A 6,348-nucleotide genomic window follows, 5' to 3' on the forward strand; every position below is an offset into this window, starting at 1 on the left:
TAAAAGAAATATGTGTCTCTCTGTTTTACATTCTTTCGAATCCCAGAGATTTCCCCACTTTGCTTTCTCCTGCCTCCCTAATCTGCCACCAATAGATTTCATGTAACCCTCCTGACACTCTCCTTCCTTTGATTCTGATGTATAAAATAAGCTGCAAAACTGCCATTCTCTGAAGCATGTTCTCAATCCATTGAGGTTTTGCTTCCTAGCATTCGTCATCAGTTTGGCTTAAATAAACTCATTAAAATTCTCTGTAGATTTGGACATTTCTTATGTTAATACTAGTATGATTGTTTTTATAGTTCTGTTGTCATCTTCTTTGCTGGTCAACAGTCCCTTCCTGCTGTTGATGTAAGAATGTCCAAACCTGTAGAGAATATTTATGAGTTGATTCGAGTTTATTTGAGCCAAACAGAGGATACCCATGGAAGCAAGATCTCAGTAGACTGAGAAAAATGCTTCAGAGAAGAACAGCTTCTTTTATGCATTTGGAGCTTTAAAAAGATTACATGAAAGTGGGAGAAAATAAGGCAGGGATTGAGTTACAGGACAGTTAAAAAGATTATGTGGCCCTTCAAGGGTGGTTATGCCTCCCAGGGGTCTGAAAAAAAGAATTACTCTGGCATTTCGAAGGTATGTTAACCTAGACAGATGGTACAAGAACAATGGACAGGGCTTTCTTAAGGCAATGATAAACCATTTACTAAAAAAGTTATAACTCACCGTGACCTGCCCAGTTAGGAATTTCTGATCAGCTCACTCTGTGAGGTTACTTTCCATCACTGGACTTTTCAATTTTATTACAGAATCCCTTTTTCAAACAAATTCCTATTGTTAGATTCCACCCAGTTTTCAAATTGCACATCTTAATTTACACACAGCTCTAATTAAGTCAGCTTGAAAATTGTTCAAGTCTTTTTAAGAGTCAAGTAGTTGGGCTTTGTGACTTTTTGTTTGTTTGTTTGTTTGCTTTTGAAATTCCAGCTGTGCTACAAGTGCTAAATGTGTGGCCTTTGATGTTTAATGGTGTGTGTTGATCTTTATATGTGGAATAGAAGCCGCCAACCCAAATTCTAGGAAAGAGAGGATTTGGGTCCTTTTCTAGCCACAGGAATGTCTAAGCATTGAAGCAGCCACACCTTGTATGTTACAATCAGGATGTGGATGATTGGAGGAATAAATGTCTGTGAGGTGAAGGGCTGGCCTTAAACAATAGTATGACATAAAGAAATGTTTTTCTCTATAGCCTCAGCCTCATTTGACCATAAACTTCTCCCAACTAGGAGTTGCCAAATTAAATATAAGGATCTCTGTAAAACTGAAATTCAGATAACTGCCTGATACTCTAAAAAATATAAGTATGTCCCAAATATTGAATGGTATATACTTACACTAGAAAAAATATTTATTGTTTATTTGAAATTCAAATTTAACTGGGCATCCTGCATTTTTATTTGCTAATTCTACCCCAGCCCCGAATCACATTACCTTTTTTCTTTCTCCTCTATCAAGCTTATTCAAGGGAAGATTTGTGAAGTTATTCAAACTATGGTATAAAATGACAGATAAGGTTATGGTTATCATGGTTATATTTATCTAATAAAAGCAGAATGCTACACAGGAGAATTTATCAATGGGGTGGTGGCCAGAGGTCCTGGGGACATAGATGACTTGTTGCTTTTGAATTTTTACAAGCAGATTCAGTGCCACAATGTGAAAGCTCTTTCTGGAACTGCAGGCTAAAGATCTTGGCTTCCTTCTGGCCTGGCTCCTGAGAAACCATGGGTCTAGTGCATGTCACTGAAATTCCTTGACACAATCGTCTATTGCCACATACCAAACTAACCAAAACCTCGTGGCTTAAACAACAAACATTTAATTATGTCTTACAATCTCATGGGTCAGAAATTCAGGCCTGTTTCCACTGGGAGATTCTTCTCCACGTGGAATCAAATGGGGTCACTTGGTGGTATCGACTGGTGGCTGCTCTGGAGGGTCTGAGATAGCTTCACCCGCAAGCCTGGGTGCTAGCATTTCTCTCTGTCCACCTGACTAGGCTGGACTTCCTCACAGCAGGAAGGTCTCAGGGCAATCGGACTTCTGACAAGAGGTTCAGGCTCCAGGAGGGACTGTTTTGCTAAGGAGGAAAACATTTTTCTCTTCCCTCCTAGATTCATTGTCTGGGGCCCGGAAATGAAACTGACAAAAGACAAAAGAGTTACTATATACAGGAGCCAACAAAAGAAGAAGCTAGTCGGTTAAATTATTAAAGTTAGAAATTTAAGACGTGGTTCCATAATGTAGCGCTTAGCATGTCTGCTTTACACGCAGAAGGTCCTGGGTTCACACCCCAGTGGAGCCACAGTCCATGGTCTACAGCCATGCCACCCTGAACAAGCCCGATATGTGATCTCGGAAGCTAAGCAAAGTTGGGCCTGGTTAGTACTTGGATGGGAGACCACCTAGGAAGACCAGGTGCTGTAGGCATAAAAAATAATATTAAGTAAAAAAAAAAAAAAAAAAAAGAAATTTATATACTTTACTTAGTAGGGAAAAGGGAAGGAGGTATTTTATGGGAAGAACAAATAGGTTCTTTAGGAAAGACAACTGGAGTTTAAGAGAACAAATGGAAGATAAGAAAGTTTATGATGTTTGTCTGTACAGGTGTGAATGGTCTTTTGGTTTTCTTCAGGGCCATACAACTCCTGGGGAAGGGAAGTTTACTGTAGTTCTTCCTCCAGGGAATAGACCCACCCCAAAGAGGAAATTCATGGCAGCTTCGTTTCCCAGAAGCTGCTGCTATTAGTCAGATAAGCGAAGTTTCAAGAGGCTTCTTTCCCCATCTGTTGAATCACTGGCTTAATATTTATACCAATGCTGGGGCTCCAAGCGGGTCCCCACAGTTTCTGAGAGATCAAGGCAGAAGCTGCGAGACTTCTTTCCACTTAACCTCTCAATACAACAACCTCATTTCTGCCACACTCCGTTAGTTAGAATGAGTCTAAGGGCCAGCCCAGAATACTAAGGAGCTGTGGTTCATAAACAGGCTTTCTTTGGAGACTAGCACTACATTCCTGAGACTCTGTCTCTGCCTTTCTAAAATGGGCTAAGGTTACACTGTGTTTGTGAGACTAACATGGGATAGATATAAACCATTTTTGAAAGTATTGCATTTCTATTGCAATACATTAGATAGTCTGAGTCTAACTCTTCTACCATCTACCATCATACCCATTTTCTGAATTTTGTGTATAGTATTTTATTTGTATGTAACAAAATTGAAATCATATACTATTTTTACATGTTGCAGCATATGCAATTATATATGAACACACAAATGTATAATACACAAATAAGGGAGAAATGTATCCAAGGATTCATAGAATCCAATCACATATGCATTGATGTGCTGGCTTCTACACCTCTCCAATCATTGGACTCACTCTTTGAAAAGCTCAGGGGCTGAGACTAGATTGCATATTAGAATTCTCCTGTGGCATCCTCTCCTGTTTTTTATTTTTATTTTTTAAGGCGAAGCAACCCTTGGTTGACCTCACAGATTGCAAGGACCTTGTCAGCTTACAATCCCTTATTTTTTAGTTTTTACGCCTACGGCACCTGGTCTTCCTAGGTGGTCTCCCATCCAAGTACTAACCAGGCCTGACCCTGCTTAGCTTCCGAGATCAGACAGGATCGGGCTTGTTCAGGGTGGCATGGCCGTAGACTCTCCTGTTTTTCAGAAACAGCAGCAGCAGCACGACGTATCTGCTAGCCTGCAAGCCTAAAACCTGTCAGTCTTTTGGAGACTCGCATGAAACCATTCTCTAACACATCATTTATTTATTTGATGTAAATTTTACTACTTGTATCTAGCAAAGTAGTTTTGTGAGACCAGATACTTAATTCGACTGGAAATTTTAATTTACTAACCAGATATTTTGGGTTCTTTGAAGAAATCTTAGAAAAGTAAACCCTTCAAAATCTTACAAGGTTAAAATTCTGTACCTCTTGGGTAAAATGTTTCTCCGACACAGCCCATGAACTGTATTATAGTAAGATGTTTGATTTTCACTCAGAACACTGACAGGCTTGTCAGGGAATAGTACTAACATCTCAATAACACCTATAGAAGCTAAAATAGTTTGGCACCACCATGCATGTGCCTTGCCAACTAACTAAAGTACCAGCTGCCGATGATGTTCGTGAGTTTCCCAAGTGTAGGTAAAAAAAAAAGTGTTTCTTAATTCTGAAATAATGTTCCATTACTTCCTCAGTAATATATATATATATATATATATAATTTCCATAACTACAGAAGATTTAGGAATGAAGTAATTATCCTGTGTCACTCAGACATAAACATTTCATCTGAAATCACCAAGACGCTCCCAGTGATTCTTGACGGTCCTTTAGTTGTGGAAATTTGGTCTACGGGTGGAAGTCCAAAAAAATCCAAATGTTTATCTTAATGCAGATAATCAAACTAAAGCTAAAAAATTGGTGTGCGGATAATGCAGAGGAGATAAGATTGCTCCACCATCAAATGTCTAGAATCCCCAGGGGTTTGATTTTCAATTCTCTATAACCAGAAGAAACACATATTAGTCTTTTGAAAAAAAAAAAATGGTGGCAAGTAAGATTGAAACAGGTAGGAATCATCAGGTATTTGGGTCAAGTTAATCAATATATTTTTCTAATATTTAGGTATATGTAGGAGGGATGAGGCCACAGTTAAAGATACATTGCTGTGGAAATGTCAATGTTAGATCAGAGGCTATGTTGGTTGATTAAATTGCAGGTGCTTTGGAGAAAGCTGATTATCCTTCTGACTTTGAAGCTTGTCAAGTTGTGGTATGCATTATTTGGGGCTAAGCTTGGAGATCACCTGGTGACAGCCTGGCAGCTGGTGTTAGAGATGCAGAGGCTGTTCCATCAAGAAACTTTTCTGACTTTTAAAAGCTTCCTGGAAACAATCCCAGATGGCTCGCTTAGCAGGAAATTTATTTATTTGTAGCTCCAAACACTTGCTAGAATCCCTAATGTCCTATGAACAGGATCAAAAGCTTATAGTTGCTCCTTTGTGGTCAATTTGCAAGCCAAGTTAACTCTTTCAGACTAAAACAAGTTACTCATATTGCTTGTTATAAATTCAGTAGGAAAAGTGTCCAGCTCCTCTGCCCATTTTTAAACTGGATTTTTGTTGTTGGTTTTGAGTTGCATGAGTTCTTTATATGTTTTGGATATTAGCCCCTTACTGGAGGTATTGTTTGCAAATATCTTCTAGGACTTCTTTGTTTGGCAGATAGTTAGTAAGTGGCAGAGGCAAAATTGGAATCTAATTCTATGTAAGTCCAAACTCCATCTCTTAATTAATACCTTATACCACTTTAATATGCTGTATGGTTGCTATAAGGATTAGATTAAGTTAAATGAGAACATGTAAACCAACTGGCCAACATAGTGCCTGTCACACAGAAGGCACTCAACAGATGGTAGGCGCTTCCTAATTGCTTAATTATGAAGAGTGAAGTAAGCTCTTCGAGGTATTTTGTTCTAGCGCTCTGTGACTGGCCCCTAACCTTTTGGAGATTAAATCTCACACATAAATCACGCACACACACACACACACACACACACATGCATGCACACACACATGCATGCACACACACACATGCATGCACGCATGTACACACAATGAATTAAAGATGAGCACGTTATATTGGTTTAGGAGATCAAATGAGAAGTAATGTAATAGTCAAAGGGAATTTAGAGAATCAGAAAATGAAAAATTAATTGAGGTAGGAGCCTCCTTCATGAAGGATTTAAAGCCTGAGCTGGGGAGGATTTCCATGTCTCTTAAATGGTTAATACAATTTCCCTAAGTACTTCATTTACAATAGAGATTAGTTTAGGCATTTGGATGAATATGACTCATTTAAATGCTCAAAACCATGAATCATTCAGAGTAGCATTATGGGTAATTTTAATAAAACATCTTTAAGTTCTCTATTCCTTTGTTAACTGCTTCTATTGAATTTAAACAAAAGTCCCATTTCATTCCAAATTTAAATCCAAAAGAGATTTGATCTTTTCTTCCTGCCATTTTGCAACTGATGTAATTTTTAACAAGTGCCTGGAATTAAGATGTGTGTCAGATCAGAAAACTGCATTTGAAACTGAATGGAATACCAAAGCAGAATGAGAGTGAAGGGGAGATTTTAGAGGGATGAATACTGCTCTGGCCCTCATCAGTTCCTGAGTCCTCCTACCTTGCAGTGATTTACGGGACCACTAATGTTCTACTGCATAGAACTGCAGTTAGAAAGAAAAAATAATTCAAAAAAAAAA

General features: G+C 38.5%; 1 non-coding gene and 1 pseudogene across 1 annotated transcript; one reads left to right on the forward strand and one right to left on the reverse strand.

Moving 5' to 3' along the window:
• The first annotated feature begins 2,371 nt into the window (after window positions 1–2,371).
• LOC111741024 lies at window positions 2,372–2,487 on the forward strand (annotated as a pseudogene).
• Window positions 2,488–3,606: 1,119 nt separating this feature from the next.
• On the reverse strand, window positions 3,607–3,725 carry LOC111741005. The gene has a single exon (XR_002780827.1). It is a non-coding gene; the product is annotated as a 5S ribosomal RNA (ribosomal RNA).
• Window positions 3,726–6,348: the final 2,623 nt, after the last annotated feature.

Source organism: Pteropus vampyrus, unplaced genomic scaffold, assembly GCF_000151845.1.
Source record: "Pteropus vampyrus isolate Shadow unplaced genomic scaffold, Pvam_2.0 Scaffold71, whole genome shotgun sequence".
In the NCBI taxonomy this organism is placed as follows: domain Eukaryota; kingdom Metazoa; phylum Chordata; class Mammalia; order Chiroptera; family Pteropodidae; genus Pteropus; species Pteropus vampyrus.